Source organism: Hippopotamus amphibius, chromosome 2, assembly GCF_030028045.1.
Source record: "Hippopotamus amphibius kiboko isolate mHipAmp2 chromosome 2, mHipAmp2.hap2, whole genome shotgun sequence".
NCBI lineage: Eukaryota > Metazoa > Chordata > Mammalia > Artiodactyla > Hippopotamidae > Hippopotamus > Hippopotamus amphibius.
Genome location: NC_080187.1, coordinates 26420005 through 26445427, shown reverse-complemented (window position 1 = coordinate 26445427; position 25423 = coordinate 26420005).

The following is a 25423-nucleotide window of genomic DNA, read 5'->3' as shown; positions in this document are numbered from 1 at the left end:
TGATTGCAAGGCAGGGCGAAGCCTGTCAGTTGAAGCACCCTGGGATGCAGTGAGAGCAGGGAGCCAGGGTGTGTGTGTGGGGGGGGCTCAGGAACTGCTTTCACCAGATTTGTCCAAGACCCCCGCGATGCACAAGGGGGCCGAGAGAAGGGCGTGGTGCTCAATAGTGTGAATGGGACGTTCCCCACCCACCAGAGTCTGGGCACAAATGATACATGAGCGTCCTTCTACCAAGACTCCCACAGACTATAAGTCTCTCCACCGGAACATCAGCCCCCGAGAGGAGGGCTTCATCTCTTTTGTGAACTGCTCTATCTCCACGGCCTAAAGTGGAGCCTGGCCCAAGGCCCTCGATAAATATTTGCTGTCGAATGAATAGACACACACGCACACCTGGTGCATGCCGGCCGCTCTCTATCTCAGAACTATAGAAACTACAAGCTGCAGGTCGCTTCTAGAAGGTTGCTAGCTGGAAGCAGAGCCAGAGCCATGGGGACCTGACTCTGTGTCTCATCTACTGCCCCCAAAGACCATGGGACAAGGTGTTGGTATTGGAGCACCCAAGCTCTGGTCTCATTTGCAGCTTCCCAATTCGGGCGACCCTCCTCTCCTCCGCTGCAGAATGAGAAGGTCGCGTTGGCTGACGACCTTGGGAAGCCCCTTCCTGCTCTAATGTTTGGCGAGTCTGGGAATAGGCAAGTGGCACTAGGCAGGAATTTCTCTGAGCTGAAGAGACTCCTTCTCTTTCCAGTCTGGTTGCCCTTTGCCAACCCCTGTGGCCAGAAAGATGCCTGGCTTGTGGTCACAGCTGCCGGGTCTCTGGGCTCCTGCCCGCCTCCCCACAGGCCTGCTTGCTGCCTGCTGGGATGGGTAGGGTGCAGTCTGTCCACCCGCCCATGTGGCTCTGCCCGCTCTGGGCCCAGCCTCCCCATTCCCTTACCCAGGACGAAATGTCTGGGACCCAAGGAGGCTGGGCCCGTCCTTGAGCTCCAGGGCCTGCACAGGGACCTGACGCAGGGCCACCCAGGCTGGCCCGTCCTTACTCCTCCTTTTCTCCTTCCTCCCTTGTGGCTGCTGATCTGTGGTGTAGTCTGCAGTAGGATTTCTCTTGAGCCTCAGAGGCTGTAGCCTTGCTGGGAAAGACCTGCAGCATCTAAGAGGCCCTCAGCCTGCAGCCAGCATCCTCCCTGGGGGACAGCACTCATGGTGGGAAACCTGCCCCACCAGCCAGCCTCTCCCACCTTGAGCCTTTCCCAGTGGCATTGATGTCCCCACATCATTTTTCTTTCCCTTTCCCACAACGTCGTACTTTCCTATCCCCTCTCCCTGGGAGGGGACCTGGTATGGTGGAACTTGAAGTTAGAAAGAACAGGGAGCCTTTTGATCCCAGACCTGCTATAAATCAGCAGTGGGACTTGACCCTCCGGTTTTTCATCTAGAAAACAATGACTTCTTCCCAGGCTTGTGCTGAAAATGCTATGAGATAATAATGTATGTAAGCCTCCAGGCAGGTAATAGCAGTGAACAATACCATAGATTTAGCTCTGTGCTAGTACTGTTCTGATCATTCCACGGCTCTAGAAGGCAGGTACTACTTACTTCCATTCTACCGGTAGGTTAAGTCGTGGCCCAGGGTCAGATAGGTTTCAGGTGGCAGGGCTTTGATCTTGGATGCAGCAGCCTGGCTCTCGCCCAGCACCCGCTGCCCTGTGGAGATGTGTGTTTGCTGAGCACAGGTTGGGTTCAGTGGCTCCCAGCAGATCTGGGCACTGCCAGCCATTTGCCTTGATGAGACTTCTCCGGCGACCATCTCGGGGACGTCATCCACCCCCTTGCTCTCCCTTCCCTGCCCTCTCCCACACCCTCCCACACATCTTGGGCTGAGACTTGGCTCTGTTGTCTCTTTCTGCAGCCAGGGGTGGAGGCAGAGCTCCTTGGGCCAAAGTTTTGTTACGAGGCATAAACTGAAGTTGTACCTGTCTGTCTTTGGGGTCTGCCACTTAAAAGGAGGCCAGAGTATGGCTTCTGCGTGATTCAGTTCAACAGACATTACCAAGGCAGGCCAGAGGCTGCCCCCACAAAGCTTACCGATCAGGGGCTTTACCAGAAGTCCCTGCCCAGGCAGAGCCTGCCAGGAGCTATGGGGTCTCAGCTTGTAGGCCTCAGAGGCCAGGCCGGAAAGGAAGTGGGAAACCAGGTTCAGAGATAGGAAAGGGCTGTGCCCATTTCACAGACAAGGAGGGGTGAGGGTCAGCACTGAACCCAGCACTTCTAATTAATGACTGGGTACTTTCTTTGAGTCTTTTCTTCTTTTTATATTTTAAGAGTTCACGAGAGAGAAGGAGACCCTTGAGGGCCCGTGATCTCTATCAATCCCTCATCTGAGAGTAGAGGCCCTTGACAGAGGCCCCTTGTTTATCCAGAGAAAGAGTCTGGGGCAGGATGAGGCTGGGGCATTTGAGAGGAGATAAGTGACTTGCCCAAGGGCACACAGCCTGTTCTGCCTGGGGGGAGGGGTGTGGCATCAGCTCTCCTGGGCCAGCAGGAGGGTCCTTCTGGGCAGGGAGATTGAGAGAACACACTGGAGGCAGCAGCGGGAGAAGCATTCATTCTGGGAGCCCAGAGCCTCAGGTTCACGACCAGGTTCAACTGTGGTGTTGCTGAGGGGTCTGAAACATCTGGACTCACATGTCCCAGCTGCACAAAGACCCGCTATCCACACGCCTCCAGCCCAGGACAGGCAGATCTAAGCTCAACCGTTCCCACATCCTTGCATTAGGACTCAGAGTACAGGGGGCGTCCTGGGCTGGGGGAGGGAAGATCTCTATTTTCGCTTTCCCCAACCACTTAATTCCTCCACGAGTCCCCTAAGAGAGTTCTGGCTGCCTCTTATTCCTCACAAAGGATGCCCAGTTTTCCTCTTTTGACTGGAGAGAGGGTAAGGAAGGTAGGAGGAGGGGTGGGGGGCTTCACCTAAGACAGAGGCAAGAAGCAGGAACTTCAATTCTAAGGCAACATCCGTTTTCTGACACATTCTCCATTCAACACCAGCTTTTACGGGGAGCTGGGGGGTGAGAAAAAACACAAATTCAACGTGCATAACCATGGTAGCTGCACTTGGACTTCAGAAATGACCAAATGCGGAAAAAAAAAAGGTGTGTTTTAGGATGGAGGAAATATGATATTTACTTAGAAATGAAAATTGATTGCCTTTAACTTTGATAAGATAATTCTGCTCCTCTGAGTCATTGTCATGCAGCATTTGTGTTCATAAACCTCCCTCATTAAGTAGTAAGGGTACATATTTTATCTTAATTCATTTTTTATAGGGCTGTGAATTCCTGCATTTATCTGCTCTTGTTTTCCTGTGTAGACACAAGGCTGCCTGGCCTCCCAGAGGTGAGATAACTTATTATCTAGCAGCTATTTCCCTGGAACCCAACCTAGAGCTGAAGTGGGCTCTCATTTCTCTTCTTACTGCCTGACCATACTGCATGATTCACTTCATTGTTCTGCCTCTCTTTCCTCGTCTGCACAGTGAAGTTAATATACTACATCTCTCACAGAGCTGTTGCAAGGATGATTTGATGAGATACAACTGCATCACCTCTAGGAAGGAGGAGCTGATATTGTCTAAAACCCATGCATGGTCTTAGCCATTCCTCCACACTGTCCCAGTTATCATGAATGACCTCGTTATCGTGAACTGGTGTTGAGTTGATTGTGTGATCTCTCGAGAAGGGGCAGGGAGAATGGAACCAATTCAGATGGAGGCTCTGAGATCTCACTGCCCGGATTCAAATCCCAGCTTGACAACTCCTGAGCTGTACAACCTTGAACATGCACTGTTGTAACTCTTAAAGCCTCAGTTTCCCCATCTGCAAAATGGGGCTAATAATGAGATCTATCGCATAGAGTGGTTATGGGGATTCAGTGAGAACATCAAATGCGTGTATAAAGTTTGGCACAGAAAATAAGAGCTTTGATTATTATTATTTTTACATAAAAATATGTGCCAGTCCCTGTGCTGGATTCTTGCTCTGTGTATCCAGTGCTCTGATCTCTGTAAGCTTGGTGGTATTTGCTTCATGTCGCAAATGGAGAAACAGAACCTTGGAATGGTTAGAAGCTCCTTCTTGGTAAGTGTTAGAAGTGACTTTAGGATCCTTCCACGTCCCTCTGCTGCTTTCCTGACTCCCCATGGGAAAATGCAGCTTTCCTTGTAATTGAGTGTTGTACCCGCTCATTCACTGCAAAGCTGGGGCCCAAGGCTCCTTTAAAAATTTCTCATCTGAAAGTTTCCAAGTTGACTTTGAGAGCCATTGCCACTGACAGGGCCAAGGAGACTGGACCCCCAGCCTACCTCCTGGGAGCCCTCCTGATTCCTTCCCTTAGCTGCCGAAGCCCCCATCCTGCTCAGAGCTCTCGTCGGCCTCCAGCCCCTCTGCAGCTGATGCCAGCAGGTTCCCTTGAAAGCTTGAGTCACCTCTCTTGGGTCTGTTCTGTGGGGGAGTCCCATGACCTGATGGGAACTTCAGAGAATGCTGGAGAGTTCCACAGGACAGTTATTCAGTGTTGTCTGTCTCTCCCTGGGACACACCTCACCTGGAAGTCTGAAAAAAATCCCTCCCAACAGCAGAAACTGCTTTAAACTCCAGCGGTCTAGGCATGGCAGGCTAGGTACCATTCATTGGACACTATATTTCAAGCACCAAGATGTTTTATGTACACTAGCTTTGTCAATTCTCACAAAAAACCCACTATGCAGACATTATTGTCCAATTTCATAGTTGTGAGATGTTGTAGTGTGTGGTGGTAAAGACCATAGGCTCTGGAACAAGATTTCTTGGGTTTATTTATTTATTTATTTTGAGCACGTGCATGCGGCCATCTTAGTTCCCAGACCAGGCTTCGCACCCATGCCCCCTGCAGTGGAAGGGCAGAGTCTCAACCACTGGACCGCCAGGGAAGTCCCTGGATTTCTTGGGCTTAAATCCAGGGTCTTTCATCAGCTAGCTGCGTGGGCACTTGACTTCAACCATCTGAGCCTCAGTTTACTCTTCTGTGAAATGGTAATAATGGAGGCGTCAAACGTCATGGGTGGTAGTGAAGGTTCAGTTAGGTATTGGATGATGTTCCATTAATGGTAGCAGAAGGCTGATGCTCCTGGAGAAAAAAATGGTTGGGGGGGGGGGGGAAGCCCCAGCCCCCAGGGCACTTAGCCAGGAAGTAGAAGTAAGTCTGTCTGGAATCTAGATATGCCTGAGTCTAAAACCTCTGCTTTTGTTAACAGCATTGCGTTTCTCCTTTCACCAAGCTGCTGGCTCAGACCAGTGCCAGACAGAGCCCAGAGCCAGCTGGAAGGCTGTTAAGGAGAGGAGAAGTCCACCGCAGCAGCCTCTAGGGGGATACCGGTCACCAGGGACCGACAAGGGCCCAATGGTTCGGGCTTGTTCAAGGGAAAAGAGATTACAAACCATCACAGGCTGATTCTGTGGCCCTTCTCGAGGGAGAGAGAGGAAGGATATGCAATCCAGGTTGGAGGCATAGACCCTATGAGCTGGAGATGGAGGAGGAAGGAAGTAATATCTGGGTCCCACTCTCTGCCTAGCACAGAGCCGGGGCACCCATGAGTGAGCAGGTACAGGTGGCCCCCGTCATTCTGTGTAAAGGCTCAGAGAGCTAGAGGGACTGGTCTAAGGTCCACACAAAGAAGTGGCAGCATCACTGCTCCAGCCCTCCTGGTCTTATTTCAGTGCCAAGTCCTCTTCCACTTCATGCCCTTTGCACACGCTGCCCTCTCTGCCTGGAATTCCTCCTCTTTTAGGTATGCTTCTATAGTCTAAGGGATTCTTTAAGTTCCATATTTGCTTCATGGTCTCAGCACACTTGCAATTATTTATTTTTTTGCTTTAAATGAAAACAAACAGACAAACCAACCTGGGGCAGGGGGTGCAGATTTCTCCACAAAAACATAAGTGCCAGCAGCGCAGGACATTATCTGTCTTCTTCATTGCTCTGGACCCAGCACGTAGAACAGGGCTTGACAATGAGTAGGTGCTCACTGTTTTCTCAATGCAAATACGAGAGCTAAGAATCTGACCCAGAATGTAGGCATAAACTGCTATTCCACAGTTTTCTGTTTTTTTACGTAACAGCTTTGTTAAACTGTAACTCACATTTCACACGATCCGTCTGTTGAGTGTACAAGTCAATGGTTTTTAGTGTATTTACAGCGTTGCACATTCTAGTCATCTCAGAAGGAAACCTGTACCCATCAGCAGCCACTCCCCACTCCCCTGCCCCATAGCCTGTTGCAACCCTAATCTACATTCTGTCTCTATGGATTTGCTCATTCTGGGCATTTCATATAAATGGAATCATAGCATATGTGGGGTTTTTTTGCAACTGGCTTCTTGCACTTGGCATAATGTTTTCAAGCTTCATCCTTGTCCTATCAGTACTCTGTTCCTTTTGTTGTTGAATGATATTCCATCGTGTGGATATACTGAGTTTTGTTTATCCACTCATCAGTTGATGGGCATTTGGCTTGTTTCCACCGTTTGGCTCTTGTGAATTATGCTGCTATGAATATCTGTGTGCAAGTTTCTGTGTGGCCATATGCTTTATTTCTTTTCACCATGCTTTAAAGTTTGTTTTTAATTTTTAAACATTAAAAATTAATTTTTATTTTTTAATTTAAAAATTTATTTGAATTTTAAAAATCATTTTTAAAATTTTTATTCTTGCTTTTTTAACTCTCTTTTGCCAGCCAGCTACAGAGGACCCTCTTTTGACTGGGTGGAGCCTGGCCTCCTGGGAGGAACTAACCTGCCTTCCCTCCCTTTCCTCCTGCACCTGCTCAGCTGTCCCCTCCGAGGACTCCAAGAATGCTAGGGGCTGGGGGAGCCAGAGCCTGGCCGTGCAGGTGGCCAGGCACGCCTGCCTGTCATCCTCAGAGTCTTCACCTTTGGTAGCACCTCACCTTTCGTCTTAATAGAGGGAGAACAAAGATTGACGTGCCTCATCCCCAGACAAAAACAGACACAGCATTTTAATGATTAACATTGTGACTGTTACTGGCCTGCACTAGCCTTTGCTGTCATTGGGCAGCACACCCTGCGTCAGTTTGCTCATGCTCTAAGCCCCACGGTGAAAAATAACTTCATCAAGATTCAGCGCTTCCCCGTGAAAGTCCCCGTACATGTTACCTACCTTCTGCCACTGAGAGCCTGCCTGATGTTCCTGGCAGTTCTAAGGCTCTCCCCAGAACCCAGGAGTATCTTTTACCTGCCCCCAGGTGCTCTGCTGGGCACTTTTTATCTGTCACTTCATTTTTATCCTCTCAGCCACCCAGCAAAGCAGCTGCTATTATCTCTATTTTACAGATGGGAAAACTGAGCCCAAGCCTTAATCCCTTATCTCCAAATGCTATTTCAAGGAATCTAACAATCCTGAAAAGAAACACCTAGAAACAAAAGATGCTACAACACACCCAGCAGTTCACTTATTCTTTCTCTCTTCTTTTTGGGGCTAATTTTCTTTCTTTTTACCTTTTCTTGTTACCTCTTAGTTCCTCTTATTCCTTCCCCTCCTTATCTTGAGTGGATGCAGAGGTACTAAAATTTGTCAAGTTGAATAGCACAATTCACTGTCTAGTCTTTCATTCAGGTGCTGACTCAAGTGTTCATTCATTCATTCCCTCCTGGCTCATGATTAAGCTCCTTCTTCACCCAGCACCAGGCATCATGCCACACACTGAGGATACACAAGCTATGGTCTGAATCTTCAGAGTTCTCATTGTCTGATGGAGAAGGCAGCGTCCCAAGAAAGCAGTTTCTAGTTAACACGGAGAGTGTTCTTGTAGAGCGATTCGCACTGCACTGCAAGAACACAAGGGATAAAAACCAACCTGAAGAAATCATGGAAGACCTCCCCAGAAGGTGTCACCAGAGTTGGGAACTGAAGAATGAATAGGAGTTCATTTATTTCTCATTTATTCCTGAACAGACCACGTTAGCAGTGTTGGCCTGCCTGTTTAGAGCCTCCTTCACAGAAGCAGACATTCTCCATATCACACACCTAGCCTTTCCTGGCAACAGCTGTTGAGACCAGAGATTGACCTTGGGCCCCAAGAAAGCTGATTCTCAGGTAGGCTGGTGACCACTGATTAGCAGCCCAGCTTACAAAGATGCACTCAGCCAATCAGATTCCTTTTCCAGGAAGTTAGACTTGGAAACAGAGATAGATCTAGTTGGCACTGTTGCTGCATTTACAAAGTTGCAAGGTAGAGTTGAGACTGGGAGGCCACGCTGATTGTGGGCGAGCGAAGTTATGGTGGCAGGAAAGCAACTGCTAAGCAGAGGAGCATGGGAGAAAAAGGAGATTGGGGCAGACAGGCAGAGAGAAGCTGAGATATAGCAAGTGCGAGAGAGCGTCCAGTGGTTTCCAAGAAAGCGAGCGAGAGGTGTCTGGGTGGCAAGGGTTTTCCAGTCCCCAGTGCAGCCCTCATCTTCTACTCCTGTCTTGGGGTGTCTGGGGGAGACCACTCAACAGCCCCACTATACAACCCTCCTTTCAAAATGAGTTTGGATAATGGGAAAGAACCTGAAAAAGAATATATATATGTAACTGAATCACTTTACTATACACCTGAAACATTGTAGATCAACTATACTTTAGGAAAAAAAAACCCAAGAGAAAAAAATATTAAAAATCTAAGGGAAAATTCATAATTATTTCCATAGATGCTGAAAAAGCCTTCAGTAAAAACCAAACTCCACCGAAGATAAAAATACTCAAGAAAATAGGAATTGAGAGTTTTAACAAAAGCAAATATATGTAAACTGAGATTTCATTTTATTTATATATAAATAAAAATATATAATATATATACACAAATACATTTGATTCTTGAACACAGGTTTGAAGTGCACAACTCTATGTGCAAACTTTTTTCTATACATATAGTACCTGTAAAAAAATAATAATTAAAAATATAAAAAGGTAAAATGAGTTTGAATGCTTCAAACCTAGAGTGTTGATATAACAATAATCTATCCTAAAAAATGTTTTCAAGCAGAACACAGCTTTTCCAGTTGGGCATGGGGAAGAGGTTATGGTAGAACATTCTAGGAAGGACTAAGCTTTCAGGAAGTGGGTTGGTCAGCTGGGTTGGGCTTATGTCAGAGATGGGGCTGGTGAGCTCTAGAACCAGACTGGGAGAATTTTGAAAAGAGTCCTTCATGATTTGTGAAAGTGAAATTTCAGTAACAATTAGTAAGCCCATCTGTGCATCAGGATGCAAAAGACTGGCCTTTGTCAGGAATGAAGCCATCCTTTTCCCTTTTATTCCTGGCATCCCTTTATAGATAGTTTTCCCCTGAGGCATCTTAGCTGAACTTTTGACAAAGGCAGAGCTAGAGGAAAAAAAATTTTTTTTTAAATAAGCCTCCACCTTTTTACAGCTCCTCTTGCCAACATCTTCTGTTATCAGGAGCTGAGAGATTACATAGTTCTCATTTATCGTCAAACTAGAGAGTTTGCCTTTCCTACCTCTTAGCCTTGGTGTTGACCTTGGGCGAATGACTCAGTCTCTTTGAGTCTCATTCTTTTCACCTGTAAAATGGGAGTAATTATATCTACCCAGCAAAGAACGCTAGGGCAATGCTTTTCCAATGCTCTGCAGTAAAGAACCAGGGTTTAGGGCTTTCCTGGTGGCGCAGTGGTTAAGAATTTGCCTGCCAATGCAGGGGACACGGGTTCGATCCCTGGGCCAGGAAGATCCCACATGCCTCAGCAACTAAGCCTGTGCGCCACAACTACCGAGCCTGTGCTCTAGAGCCTGTGAGCCACAACTACTGAGCCCATGTGCCACAACTACTGAAGCCCACATGTCTAAAGCCTGTGCTCCACAACAAGAGAAGACACCGTAATGAGAAGCCCCCGCACCACAACGAAGAGTAGCCCCCGCTCACCACATCTAGAGAAAGCCCCTGCGCAGCAACGAAGACCCAATGCAGCCAAAATAAATAAATAAATAATAAAATCTAAAAAAACCAACAACCAGGTCTAAAAAAATTTATTAATTTATCTTCATTAAACATTTTAAAAATTGACTGGAGACCTGTACTAGAATGTAGCCTGTGCCAAATGCAACCTGCATTCAACACCCAAGCAGACCTTGTTCCGTGTTTGAAAGAGTCCGCAAATTGTGTGCTTGACTCTTACAGCCATGTCAAAGCATTATAAAGGTTTCTAACCACTCACTTCCATTTCTGTATTTATCATGAGCTAGAAACAAATAGTTTGTGGCCCAGCATGGTCCATGGACCATACGTTGAGTTCAGGGGTCTTACGAAGTCCACTCGTGATGACCCATGAATAGGGCTTTGGGAGCGGAGGGTGCCTTGTTTGGAATTTGTGTGTTTATGGGGTCATAATGTGATGCCCATCTCTGGGTTCCTAAACATTATTAACTCTTTCTTCAGCTTTTCTGGCAATGTTCCTACACTGACTTCATGATTTCTGGTGTGTCTCCTTCTCATCACTGGTGGTTTGGTGTTCCATCCCGCACTGGAGGGTAACACATCTGCATTCTGAGGCTGCAAGTTTTGGAGTCAGGCAGCTTTGAGCGTGAGGCTTGTCTCTGCCACTTTCTAGCTGTGGGATGTTGTCAGTAGTTTAATCACGCCTTAGCTTCCTCATTTATGATAGAGTGCCAGCGATACTCAGCTGACAGTTACTGTGAGAATGAAATGATCTGTTGTGTAAAAAAATGCTTTGTGTCCAGCAGGTATCCAATAAAGTGGCTCCCTTTGCCCTTGTACCCTGACTATATTTTTTTCCTATTGTATCCTGTGAGATGTGGAAGCCTGGGGAAGTGGCATAGACAAGCAAATAACCAGTGGTGGCAGCAGCGCCAGAAATCATCATGCCAGCACCTTCCCCCCAACACTTTGCTGAGGCCCCAGAGGAGCCAACAGAAAACACCATGGATGACCCGAGTGCCTAAGCCCTTCCCTTCCATAGCCTCCCTGCCTGAAGGGGGCCTTGGATCCCAGACAGCATCAAACTGGAAAGGTCTCTGCTGATGGGGAACATTTTGTACAGGTCCTGTTAGTTGCCTGACTTTGCCTACTCCCCCTTTCTTCTCTGCTAACAAGATCCCAGTTTGGTCATGGAAGGTGCCCATCTCCAGTGAATTGTCAGTCATTTACTTAGTTACAGTAATCCCATGTTTCCTCTGCAGCAATGGATTTTAGGGCATTTGTGTCATCTACTATGGCCTTAAGAGATAGAAGTAAAGGGGGAGCTGATGGGAGGTATCTGGAAAAGATTTCTTCAACTCTTCAAAAGGGGAAAAATAGAAGATTCAGTCTCTTTTCTGCCTCTGGATGTTGTCCTCTTCAGATGTGATGCCTGGAACTGTGGCAGCCCTCTTGTGACCATGAGGGGAGTCAGTCTGGGAATAAACTTGATATATGGAGACATGAAAAAATTCTGGATCCTTGATGAAGTTTCAAATCAACCTTGAACTCATCCTACCTCTTACCTTCACTAGCATTCTGTGTAAAAATTCTCAAATAAAATGTGAGAAAATGAGTTTTCTGGAATCCTGCAATACTGACAGCAGAGTGATGCTTGAGGAATCCTGAGCACAGACTCTGCTTTCTTCCTGCCGGTGAGGAAATGGACTCACTCATGATTGGTTTGATTACTCCCTTGAACAGAAGCCATAGATGTTAGGGTAAATTCCTCTAGTCTAGTAACATAAGCCATGAGTAAGAAAAGTCAGTGACACAGCCCTTTAAGTGTCATCAGAAGTTTAGGAGAAGTCTCACTAAAACATGTGCTCTGATCTATGCCAGACTTGTGTGGTTATTTTGAGTTTGATAAGATTCTCTACCTTTGGCTAATGAAACTGAAGACTTTAGTGGGCACTCATGAATAAAAGTGTGTGTGGATGGAAGGGAGTCTCTTCTGTAACTTACCTGAAACCCCTGTAGTTGCTGTATTTGAGATCATACTTTTCCTAATTCTTTAAGCCACTTGAAATTGGGCAGCTTATTCTTTGCTGTTGAAAACACCCTAATTAATATATGTTCTTTAAACTGTGAGTGCTTGACCAATGAGTGTAGGGGCAAGCCCGGGATTAGGGACATAGAGAAAGGATGTGCTTTTTTTTTTTTTTTTTTTTTTTGTGGCTGTGCTGCATGACTTGCGGGATCTTAGTTCCCCAACCAGGGATTGAACCTGGGCTCTGACAGTGAAAGTGCTGAGTCCTAACCACTGGACTGCCAGCGGATTCCTGCAAAGGATATATTTTTTAAGTTCAGCTTTAAGTCTTCACGATGAATCCAAGAGATAACCAGGCTCATGTCTGAAAATGATCTAGTTCACCTATTCATTCATTCATTCATTTGAACCTGCTGCCTTCCTCCCAAATGCCAGCCTCTGGGAACATGATGGAGATGGGGTCTGCCTGTGGGGAGTCGTAACTGATGAACACTCTGGCTGCTGTACGTGTCAAGTGCTCTTATAGGATTCTCAATACCTCAGAGACCATATATGTGTCACTTCAATATTTTTTAGTCATCTGAGATGTGTCAGGGAAGGAGAGATTTGTTTCAACTGTCATTAGAAGATCTAGGTTTGTATGGCACTGCTTTCAATGCATGTGTCCATTGAGTTGGCCACAGTGGGAAATGTAACAGCCACATCTTGTCTTTACGTAGTTAAAAAAATAGATATTCACATTGAGGTATGAAATACTTGGGCATACATGATGTATCTGGATCTCAGATCACTTATGTAGCAGGACTATTGGTACTCAACTGGGCATCTGTTCAGCTTTACGACCCATGCTAGTAACAGTGGTGATAATCTTCAGTTCTGCTGAACATGTTCATGTCCTTTAACTGGGTCTTGCCTCCTTACCTGCAAAGCATTTTAGAAGATAACAAATAAAACTAATCTTCAGGAAAATGTCTTTGCAGATGGACAGGGATAATCATATCAAGCCCTGAAGGCTTTGAGCTTGTGATTGATTTCTGGGGAGAAATGAAGAAGTGAGTTGGGGGGAATAAGTCTGTTTTTCTGTCATGAGCTAGTGATTAGCATTCTTGTGATAGTATAATTCCCAGGACATGGGTCTTTGTTTCCAACTCTCTGGAACTTGTGTTTTTGCTTCTCAGAGGAGTGCCCCATTAAGATCTGCTCCTTCTTTCTCAACCCCCACCTCCATCCCTGCAAGTTGAGACTCAGAAAGAGTAGTTAAAAAAATAAAATAAAAAGAGTGGTTGAAGGGCCTTTGGGGCATGGGGGATGGTGATTTTGACCTTGACCATGTGCAGATGTACTGTTCATTCTGCTTTCCTTCAAGCTCAGGTGAGGAAAGCCAGCCAGGCAGAGAGGTGGCATGAGGCCTGTGCATGTTCACTGTGGGGGCACCCATGGGTGTGGAAGGCAGGAGACTTGACTCCACCCTGCTGGGCAGAGCTGGGGCTGGTTGCAAGGAGCAAGGTTTCTCAGTAAGTGCAGAGCCCTTGGTCTAGACCCCTTGACAATTGCTCACTCTCTCCTTAGGTACCTCTTACCAGTATTGTTTCTACCTCACAAAGCGTGGTTTATTGTATGCCCATTTGGTACAACACAGGTTGGGCTCATCGAGAGAAATGAATCAGATGCGAGTCTGCATGGGACTCAGGAGCTGGTGGGGGAGACGGACAGCTAGGCGTCCCCTGAAAGCTCAGCGTCTGAGCATCTCCCAAGGGCAATACAGAGGCACGGATGGAGCACAGAGATGGGGCCCCCACCCAGTCATGAGAGGTCGTGATGATTTGGGGGAGCAGCTAGGGTTTCAGTGTGACTGGAGCAGAGGGTCCAAGTGTTCAGAGTAGCAAGAGGGGAGGCTGGGAGGGAGGCTCAGGGTGGACCACGGCGCCCCTCGCAGGGGCGTGTCCAGAGGCAGGGCTTCATCCTCTAAATGAAGGGAGTCAGCTGGGCTTATGCTGGGGATGCACATGGTCACATTCCTCCCTCCCCTCCCTTCCTTTCTTTTGTTCTCTCATTTTTTTCATAACTTCCTAACTGGCTTCTGATATCCTCTCTCTAGTCTTTGTACTGCTGCTATGACTGCTACCAGTAACTGTCACTTTTTGAACACATCCGATGCCCAGGACTTGTGCTAAGCCTCATCCCCAGATCTTAGTTAATCCTCATGACAGCCTCATCAGGGAACGGCCTCGGGGAGTTGAAATAACTTACCCAAGGTCACCCAGCTAGGAAGAGGAGGAGCTAGAATTTAAATAGAGACACAGTTTGACCATAAACCTGTTCCTCTAACAGGAGGGGGGATGTCCAGGACCTGCGCCGAGGTACTTGGGGGTGAGGACCGGGAAAGCCACCGACGGCCTGGAGCGACATTGAGAGGACGAGCCGTTGACACACAGGGTGGATTAGGTCGCCGTGATTCTCCGCGGCAGGACTGTGATGTACTGCGTGGAAAGCCGTCCTGCTCCTTCAATGGTTCTGGACTCTTCTCTGTACTTTGAGGGACAGCTCCTCGCAGCACGGACTGCGTCCGCTATGTTCCCTGATCCCGGAGCTCAGGACCACAGCAGGCCTTCGGAAGAGAAGGTGGATGACTTAGGCTTCCCCGACTCGGCACCCAGTGAGCAGCCAATAAGTGGGTGCAAATCATTTTACAACGATCAAGTGCCCTTTTGATGTGACAGAGGGATGATATAAAAAATTCCCCTCTCTTGAAGGGACAGTGATTCATTTCTTTCTACACGTCTTTGCCCACTGAAGCCCTTTTCCCTGCACCCAGTTAACAACAAAAAGGGGAACGCGGGCCTCAGCCAGCTCAAGGGACAGAATAACGTAGGCCTGATTGAAGCTTTGTTCCTGCTTCATGCCGTCGACGACGATGATGGTCTCTTCTAAGTGCTCACTGTATCCAAGGAAGCTTCAAAAGAACTGCACAAGGTGGATATACCCATCATCTCCTTTTACATATGGGGAAACTGAGGCCTCTAGACATTAAGTATTTTCCCCGAGGTCACACAGGTAGCGCCGGAACCCATTCTCTTATCCTCGAATACGATGTTTACGAGTATTATGCTTTTATTGTAGTTATTATTATTACTATAACTTTTATGGAACAAACATTTATACCAGACCTGGGCTGGGCACTTCGAAATCTGGGATCCCGTGTAAACTTCACCGCAGCTCTGTTGTCGGCATTATTCCTACAGCTCAACGTCTCACAGTGTTTTATTCTGAATCTGGTCGTCTTGCGTAACACCACGCTGCCCCTGTACTGTTAAATCCACCTGTAAGGAGATAAGAAGCACTGTTAAAAAAAAAAAAAACAACTCTGGATCCATATACCTTCCACATCACCTGTTTGTTTTTGCCCCTCCCTTCCTGTACTTAGCCATGTGTGTTTAGATTTTGATTGCAGGTATGTATTTGTCTTTAAATATAAGTGCAATCCATACGATGTTTTGTCCTTCCTTTATCACTTGACATTATTTGGGGACGTATTCCTTAATCTTTATAATTATAGTTTTCTCAGACTGCGATGACCACTTTGTGGCTATGGCATTATTCACTTAAAGACCTCGATTTTGGAACAGTTTTGTTTGCAAGGACTATCTGTGTCTCTATTATTTAAAAGATTTCTTTTGAGTTACCTCTTTGGAATGAGTTGTCAGGGCAGGGAAGTCTGGGGTCAAAGGGTGGTCAGCCTGTATTTATTGAACACCCACTGTGTTCTAGGCTGTGTTTAGGAGTGAGAGACACAACAGCTGAACAGGACAGACATGTCCCTGTCCTCCTCAAGCTTGCCTTCATTCCCCTGGGGGAGACAGACCAAAAGGATAAACAAACAAGTAAGCGAGATAATTATGGACTGTGGCGATATGCTGAGAACACACGAGCAAAGGGATGGGATAGAAAAGAACCGATGGAGTCCACTCAGGTATTCCTGGGAGCCACTCTGGAGAGGGTCGTTTGAACTGAGACCTAGAAAATGAGAGAAATCCAGGCAGATGGAGGGAGCACATGCAAAGTGTGGGCACCTCCACACATCAGGTAAACTTGACCAGTGAGTAGGGTCCGGTATTCAGATGGCCACACTTTTCAGTGTAATCAATTGCTGCAAAAATCTGGGTGCTATTTGGTGGCAGTTTGGATCCTGCTCTCCTGACACCCAGATGGCGTCCTGATGGGTCTCCTTTTGTCCCTTCTCAATTAGTTTGCTGCCCGGCAGCCAGCATGACTGTGTAAGGAAGGGTGGATCAGGCATGCATGAGTTGCAAGTTAGAGAAACTCTGTCTCAAACTTGGTTGAGGAAACAAAATGGATCTAGTGGCTCACATAGGTGAAAAGTTCAGGTACAGCTGGATCCTGGGGCTCAAACAATAGCTGCAGGACTCGTACTTATCTCTGCTTTGCTCTGGGCTGGCTTTATTCTGAGTTGTGTTCTACTCTCGTTGTGATGAGATGGTCACCAGAAGCAACTGATGCTTACCTCTTCACCAAAAGTTCTGCTGGAAGTTTTATTTATTGGCCTGGTTGGGTAACGTGGTGTCCAGGTTGGTGCGGTGTGTGGGTGGGTGGGTGAGTTGGTTGGGATGATGAGGGGTAGACAGAAGCAGGGAATGACGACCCAAGCATGGATTTTGTGTGCATTCCTGGTGTGGGGAGTGGGGTCCACCCACCCAAACCTCATGGGAGGAGAATAGTGGAAGGGTAATTATTCAAAGGAAAATGATGGTCTGCTGGCAGAAGAAGGGAGTGGGCGGCGGGGCAGGCAAAACCAAATGGTCTCCATCAACATCCACATCTACGTTGACATTTACCTCTACATCCACGGAAAGATTCTTCTCTCTGACTCACTCTACTCCAGTCGCACTGGCCTCCTTCCTCATCCAGGACCCCCCGAATTCTTTACCGCCTCCCACTCTTGGCATGTGCTCCCTCCCTCTGCCTGGAATGCTCTCAGAAAGACTGGCTCATTCTCATCCTTCAGCTCTTGGTTCATATGACCATTTCTCAGAGGCTTCTAGAGCTACCCATCCAAGTAGAGTCCCACAATTATTTTCTATTCCATCACCTGGTTTCTCTCTTTCACGGCACTCCTCCCGGTCTCTAATTATCTTGTTTATTTTTAACCCTTCGGTCTTTGGGGAGGACAGGGACTGTGACCATCCTATTTATTGCTGTGACTGTAGCTCCTCAAGCAGCCTGGAACGTATCAAAAGAACACATCAATTACACAGGCATTGAGTAAAGGAGTGAATAGAGGGACATTGTTAGTTTCTCCGGTCTTCCTAGATTGTGAGGGAGTCACTGGCTTACAGCGTATAGATTTAGTCCAGGGGTTCCAACCCCCTAAACCAAGAGCCACCAGAGCTTTGACTTCAAAAGTTTCAGTTCCTAGCTCTGTTCCTTTCCACCTGGGACAAGCCAGCAGACCTTTCTGGACTTTAGTTTCCTCTTCAATAATGTCAGCACAAAGACCCTTACCTCTTGCGGGGGGTGAGAATCGAGTGATGTGGGCTGTGGAGGGCTTTGTAATCTTGAAAGTGTTATGCAATTTTGTTCTTGCCAATAGACCGCTGAGCTCTCTGGGTGCAGGATTTCAATCCACAGCTGCTTTGTACCCTTTCCTCTCCCTCTTCCTCACGGGTCTGGTTTCTAGCTTTTATTTATATCCTTATTCATTAAACAATTTATTTGCCAAATAGCCACCGAGTAGCTGTACTATTCCAGCCCCAATGCTAGGTTCTGGGTTATGATGGTGGAGAAGCCTTGCTTGAGGAGTCACGTGTGTGCGTGCCTGCGTGTGTGTGTCTCTGTGTGAGCACGTGCACACGTGTGGGCGTGAGATGTGTGTACTGGGGAGAGCAGGAACGAAGGACCTCCTCTGCCCGCAGCCCCCAAGCTTCAGGTCTTCTCCAACATTGTTCTACCTGTTTATTTACAAAAAGCTCTGGAGGCCTCTGGCTTTCAGTGATAATTGTATGTGTGAAGAACTGGCAGGTCATCAACCGTAATATTTTTTTCAAATATTAATCAAAAAATGAAAATGCCCTTCAAAGGCGCAGAATTAAAAACACCAGCAATGGAAGTCACTAGGTTTCTAACTTGGTCTGGACACAATGGCCTGCTTCCTCCTTCTTTCTCCCCAGAGGCCCAGGGTATTGGGCAACTTCAGGCCAACCCTTTCGACTCTTCCTCATTTGGCCAGGACGCTTCTGGAGTGGGAAGCCGTCTTCCAGGACGCTTCATGTGGACAAACTGTCCACAGTCCTCGATTTCATCATCGCCTTTAAGGGCTCAGAACCCTCCAAGTGTGCTTTCAGTTGGATAATCTTCTTTCTTTTGAACACTCTGTCTGTTCTTAAAGGGTCTATGCCCGACACTGTGGTGTAAAATGCTAAAAGTTTTGTCAAATGTCACCTCGGCTTTCTGGTGAAGACTTAAAGATATACGCCCAGCTGAGGCTGGCACTGTCATCCTCCCGGATGGTTTGTTGATTGGTTTTGGAGACGTAAGCTCCGCACTGGAGCCTCTCTGAAATCTCCATACTGAAGCATTGATGGGAAAAAGAAAACCTTCTCAGGGCAAGTTGAAGGGTCAAGAAGAAAGAGTATTTTTATTTGCCTTGAACCTGTTCTTCTCTGTCAGCTCAGTTCACCCATGCATCATCTGGTGACTGCCATGCTCTGCTTCTTTGGCTTATGAATACTTTCTAGAACATTTCTCACTTGGCCTCTGTTCTAGATTTGTTCACTATTGGGCTGTAGTTCCCATCTGTGATGGTTTGTTCTTTGTTTTTTGGGGTTTTTTGACCACATCGTGTGGCTTGCAGGATCTTGGTTCCCCGATCAGGGATAGAACCCTTGCCCCTGCAGTGGAAGTGTGGAGCCCTAACCCCTGGACCGCCAGGGAAGTCCCCCATCTGTGATGGCTAGTTTGACGTGCCCACTTGACTGGGCTAAGGGATGCCCAGGTGGCTGGTAATGCATGATGGCTGGGTGTGTCTGTGAAGAGGTCTCCAGATGAGGTAAGCATTTGAATGGGTAGCCTGAGCGGAGAAGGTCATTTTCACCAATGCTGGTGGGCATCACCCAATCCCCTGGGGGCCTGAATAGACCACAAAGGGGAGGAAGGACAAATTCTCTCTCTGCTTAAGCTAAGACATCCATCTTCTGCCCGGGGATCTCCGTGCTCCCGGCTGACAGACCTTCAGCCTCTGCCAGGGATTCATGCCATTGGCCCCACGTCCTCAGGCCTTCGGACCTGGACCGGGTTACACCCTCGGCTTTCCTGGGTCTCCAGGTTGCTGGCAGCAGATCGTGGGATTTCTCAGCCTCCATAACTGCGTGAGCCGGGTCCTAGAATAAATCTCCTCTTATATATATATACTCTTATATGTGTTTACCTCCTCTTGGCTCTTTTCTCTGGAGACCCTGACGAATACACCACCTTTGAGCTTTCTCCTGCTCCTGCCCCTCATAATTATCAATTAATCTAGGTTGTCCCAGCTTGGTCCATGGCATTCCCTTGGGACTTACCTAGGATTCCATCCTCTTGACCTCTGGCAGGGTCCTACAGTAGCGCCCTCCAGGCTGCACTCCTTAGGTCTGTTTGTTTGTTTTTATGTATATATGTATGAGGGTGAGTCAAAAATTATCCACACTCTGGCCATAGAATTTATAGAAGTTTTAATATAACTGGAGTGCGGATAATTTTTGACTCATCCTCGAATGTCTCTATGTATGTAAGTATGTATGTATGTTAAGTATGTGTGTGTGTAAGTATGTATGTATTTATGCGTGTATGTTGGCCGCACTGCGTGGCTTGCGCAATCTTAGTTCCCTGACCAGGGACTGAACGCGGGCCCTTGGCAGTGAAATCGCCGAGTCCTAACCACTGGACCACCGGGGCATTCCTGCCTGGGTCTGTTTAATTGGCTCGTGCTGACCTCGGATGCCTGTCCCGGACCAGGCTCTGGACGGGCCCTGGTGCTTTGTATTCTGTGGTTGGCTCGCGTGGGGGCACCTTGCCCTTCTGGGGGTTTCATCTTCCTGAAATTCTGGAGGCCGGGATGCCCAGCCTCTCAACCCCGACAGGTGTCCAGCGTGACTGCTGCCGGCGCCGGAGCAGTAAAATAATTCTCCAGCGCCATAAACTCCAGGGCTCACCTGCTGAAGGTCAGTGTGTTCAGAGATGTTTTTATAGCCCATAAACAGAGCAGCCAGTTACAATAGAACACATTGGGTTGTAAATTACTGCACGATAGCACCGGTCCCTTATTTACAGAGAAATGGGGGGAAATTTCACATCCACTCTGCACGGTGAGAAAGTGCAGTTCTGGTTTTACCCATGGGCTGCCTATCATTCTACTGATGAATTATTTGCTTTCTTCCCCTGGCCTGTTATTGAGCATTGGTGTTTTGGCCTATAGGCCCATACCACGTTTGCCCAAGCAGTCATTTTCCCTGCTATAACTGCAGCCTTTGAGAGGTACTCGTTTGGCCCAAGTTGGCCATGTGAAGGGTAGTTCCTAGACCCAAGGCTAAATCCGTGACAACTCGTGAACTTTGGAACTTCTAGGTATTCCAGGCACTGATGGGGATGGCTTCTGTGCCCTGTTCTGCTATGGGGTGACTTCTGAGACCCATGGGGGGTTCTACCATAGGTGAAGGCTGGGTGTTCCTGTCTTATGACTGTGCAGAAGGAAAGCCCCAATTCAACCATCACTGTATGTATTCTGCTGGGTGGTGGTGCCTTGTGCTTTCTTCCGCTTGCCCTTCAAGCTGGGCCAAGATGCTGGAAGTTTGGGCAGAAGGACTGAAAAATTACAGATCAGGGATGTGGGTGTCTGACAGCTCTTGGGGAGGGGAACTGCCACTGGATAGAATATCAGCCAGACACACATTTGAAACCCGATTCTGCTATGGTCCAGCTGAGTTTACTTGGACACTCAGTTTCTTCATCTATAAAATGGTCCCAATAGGGTCCACCACAGGAGAGAGGTGACATGAGATGCCTGTGAAAAATCCCAGCACATTGTAGGCAAAGAAGGAGCTGCTCGGGCCATGCTCAGGCTCTCAGCAAGCCCTTCAGTCTACTAGGTAGTTCCTTCTCCTCTCCCCATCATGAGAACTGACCGGGCTGGAGAAGGTAACGGGCACTGCCTAGAGCCCCAGTGTGCATGAGCCTTGGTCTGGTGTGAGCCGCACTGGGACACGGGAGGGCTCACACCATGTGGACAGGCAGCTGGCCTCTGGCCCACGGAGCTGTGCTCCGGAGGCTTAACAAGAGCCCATCACAAGCCTCCCTGCTGCTCTTCGGCTATGAGAGCTCTTCCTAATTACAGGCTTGCCCACAGTTTGGGTTGAATTGAGTTGGGGGTTTGGGGAGAATCATTCTGGGCAAAGAGTGTCTCTTCCTGGGCAGCTGACGTCTAACTGCCTCTGGATAGACGGCAGCTGGACAGAGAGGGATGCAGAACCACTGGGCGATCAAGAGGACAGCTGCTGGCCCTTCCGGCCCAATCAGCCTCCTGGCCCTGGTGGAAGGCGCCAGAGGCTTGTAAAATACCAGGATGTTTCTATAGGCGTTTGCAGTAAAGGGCTTCCATCCAAGATTGGTTTGGGACTGGAGATTTCTCACTTCCCGTTCTTCCTGAGCAAATGAATCAGATCCACCGGAGCTTCTTCTAGCTGGATCTCCATGTGCAGACACAGATCTAGAGAGAAACTATGACCTGCCCGCATCCACCATCGCAGCTATGATGCCTGACGGCGGCCCCTGCCCCTGGGCTGCAGTGGATGATCCCGGATACAAAGGGAACCGAGGTCCAGGGAGGTGAACTGACTTGCGGGAGGTCATGCAGCAGGATTTGAATCCAGGGCTCTGGGCCCACATCGCTGACCAGCTTGGCCACCTTAGGGGCTGGGATGAAAACAAACTGAAGCAGGGGGCTGTGAAGAAGGTAGGGGGTTAGTGAGGAGGCTGGGAAAGGGGAGGAAAAGGGAAATACATAAAATCATGCAGTTATTGCCTCATCAAGGCAAATGAAGTTTGCTCATGTGATGGAAAATTGTGAAACTTGGCTTTGAAAGCTTTATATTCTGTAGAGCGCTGAGCTGTGAGGCCTGCATGGCAAGAATTCTCCCAGCACAGCTGCTTCATCCCAACCTCTAATTAAAGATCTGGTTGTTGGATTATGCTTTCTCACAAATTTGATCACTCTTATTGAAACAGTAATTTTTCTTATCCAACCACCTCTTACTGGCAGTTCCATGAACGTACACACCATCCAGCAATGGGGCACAGGGGTGCTTAAGTGAAGGGGTTGAGTGTTTGGCCAGCACCACACTCTGCCCATGTCTCAGTGCCTCCTTCAGAGCCCGTGGGAAGGGGTCACTGCCATCTGCATTACTCAAACAAGAAGCAAGCACAGAGAGTTTACAATGCTTGCCCAAGGTCAAATGGCTGACAGTGGTGAAGCCAGACTTGGAGCTCAGCTCTGCTAGATTTGGGGACCCATTCCTTTTCACAGTCCTAGTCTGAGGGCTGCTTTCTCCAAAAATGTGTTTATGTGTATTCTCTAATTCAATTGTTACAATAAATAGAAACTCAGTTGTGTGGGCTTAGTGATGCCATCTTACAAAGGGTAAACCAAGACTCAAGGCTAAATGCCTTGACTGAGACCTCATGGCTATCTAGTGCAAGTTAGAGCCTGCACTTGAGTTTGTAGACTCGAACTTCCCATCCTTTTCATTTTATTATATTTAAAGAACAGCATCCTCCATCATTCCGTCCACCTGTCTGTTTATCCATTCATCCATCCATCCATCCACCCACCCAATCGTTATCTTTTCAGTGCCTACTTTTACCAGGTCTGGGGTTAGTACTACAATGATGAGAATCCATCATTTGCCTCCAGGAGCCTGTGGTCTGAAAAAACCAGTAATCAATTACATGATAAAATGCGGAAATAACTGGCGCTAGAAATGTGTATGTGGAGGGAGGTAATTCTGCCAGTTGGCTGGGGGAGGGGGTGATCCTCTGCCCCTGCCTGCTGAATACCTTGTTTTGAAGAGTGTGTTCTGCGTGTGTTTTTCAAGATCTCCTCCTAATTGAACAAGGCACCTGCCTCTGTGGCATCCTCATGGGCAGTGGTTGAGCAGGAAGTCATCCTCCATGTGAATTAGGTTAATTTGGTGAAAATGAGATGAAAAGCTCTGTAATCTGGGGTGATGGGAAAGCCCAGGGAGCACAAAGCTGTACTTGCTGCAGAAGCTGCTAATTGAATTGTGACCTTGGGCTCAGGCTGGTTACATAAACTATCTTCAGGTGAGAGCTAACCGGGGCTGGCCTGGCTGAAAGGAGCTAGGCTGCCTCTTCTCATTAGAATCCTGAGTGCACTTCTGTAACTGCCCAGACATGTGGAGAGAGCTTCTTTTCCGCAGTTCACATGTCCTAGGAGGATCCTGGGTGGACTTCTGTGAATTCCTAAAATTGGAAGTAAAGTGTGTGTGTGTGTCTGTATACACACACACACACACACACACACACACGTGTAGTTCTCTACGAGAAGGACCATAGCTTTAATGAATTTCTCAAAAAGGTCCCTGAACAAAATAATAGAAAAAACTAGTGATGTGGTTCCTACATTCTGGTTCAAGCAGAATTTTGATTCAGTAGGTCTGGGGTGAGGTGTGGGACTCTGTTTTCTTGGTTTGTATATTTAGTTGTAGATTTCCAGTATTGGTGATTCTAATGCTCACTCTTGGGGATCACTGAACTAGAACTCTACTTCTCAAACTCCAATGAGCATTTGAAGTTCCTGGGGATCTTGATAACATGCAGATTCTGATTCAGTGGGACTGGGATGGGGATGGAGATTCTGCTTCTGTCACCAAGGTGATGCTGCTGCTGCTGCTGGTGGGTGGACCACACTTTGAGTAGTAAGGGTCTAAAGGCACCATTACTTGGGTCAGTCATGGGACATTGGTTAGATTCAAACCACATCCAATTCCTTTGCTTGGGAGTTGAGGAGAATTACTCAAGCCACTTCCCTTTTTAAAATAATTAATTAATTAATTAATTAATTAGCTGCGCTGTGTCTTCGTTGCTGTGTTCACAGGCTTTCTCTGGTTGCCACAAGTGGGGGCTACTCTTCGTTGTGGTGTGCAGTCTTCTCATTGTGGTGGCTTCTCTTGTTGTGGAGCATGGGCTCTAGGTGCGTGGGCTTCAGTAGTTGCGGCTCACGGGCTCTAGAGCTCAGGCTCAATAGTTGTGGCGCATGGGCTTAGTTGCTTGGTGGCATGTGGGATCTTCCCAGATCAGGGACTGAACCTGTGTCCCCTACATTGACAGGCAGATTCTTAACCACTGCGCCACCAGGGAAGTCCCAAGCGACTCCCCTTTGACAAACATTAATAGACAGACTTTAAAAGATTTCTTAGGTGTGTTGAGTACTTCAGAGCCAAAAAATTGCATTTCTAATGGCAGTGTGGGGGCTAGATAGACTTAGGTATAAATCCTGGCTCTACTATTGGTCATTCCTGTGTATCATTAGGAATGCTAGATGTAAATAACGGAATGATTGACTAACAGTGGCTTAAACCTATAGGGGTTTATTTTTCACACATAGCAAAAAGTCCTGCCGTAGTGTTGGGATCATCGGGTCAGCTGCCAGTCATCAAGGACGCGGGAGCGTTTTGTCCTCCCGCTCAAAGTCTCCAGCATGTCGCTCTCGTGGGGGAAGAGAAAACATCTCCCAGCATCTTGGCGGCATTTGGAGCAGGAAGAAGGGGCCCTGGTTGGAATCATGTTGCCTAGCCATCGCCAGCTGCAAGGAATGTTGGAAAAGGAGTATGAACATTTCCAGCTTCTACTCTTGAGAGGAGAGATTTGAGAAACACTCTTGGGGCAGCTCACCGTAGTCTCTGCCACATCCTGCAATGCTGGGCAATTTACTGACTCTTTCTGCGCTTCCGTTTCCACGTTTGTACAACAGGAGAATTAAGTGTCATGTGTGGTTCCCACACCAGCAGCAACGGCATCACCTGGAAACTTGTCCCACCCTGGACCCACTGAATCAGAAATTCTGAGGGTGGAGGCCAACAACCCGTGTTTTAACAGGCCCTCCGGGCATTTCTGATGCACACTCAACTCTGAGAACTATTGCCTTAAAGATTTCTGGGAAGACTAAGCAGGATGATTATTTAAGGCATTTGACACACAGAGAGTGTTCATAACTTGGAGCCTGGGAGTTCATATCTGAGACCCAAACAGGCTGTGATGGAGTCCATTTCTTGGAATGCTGACTTGGAATCAGAAGTTTAGAAAACATCCAAGAAGGAATTCCCAAGGTTTGTTCTGACTG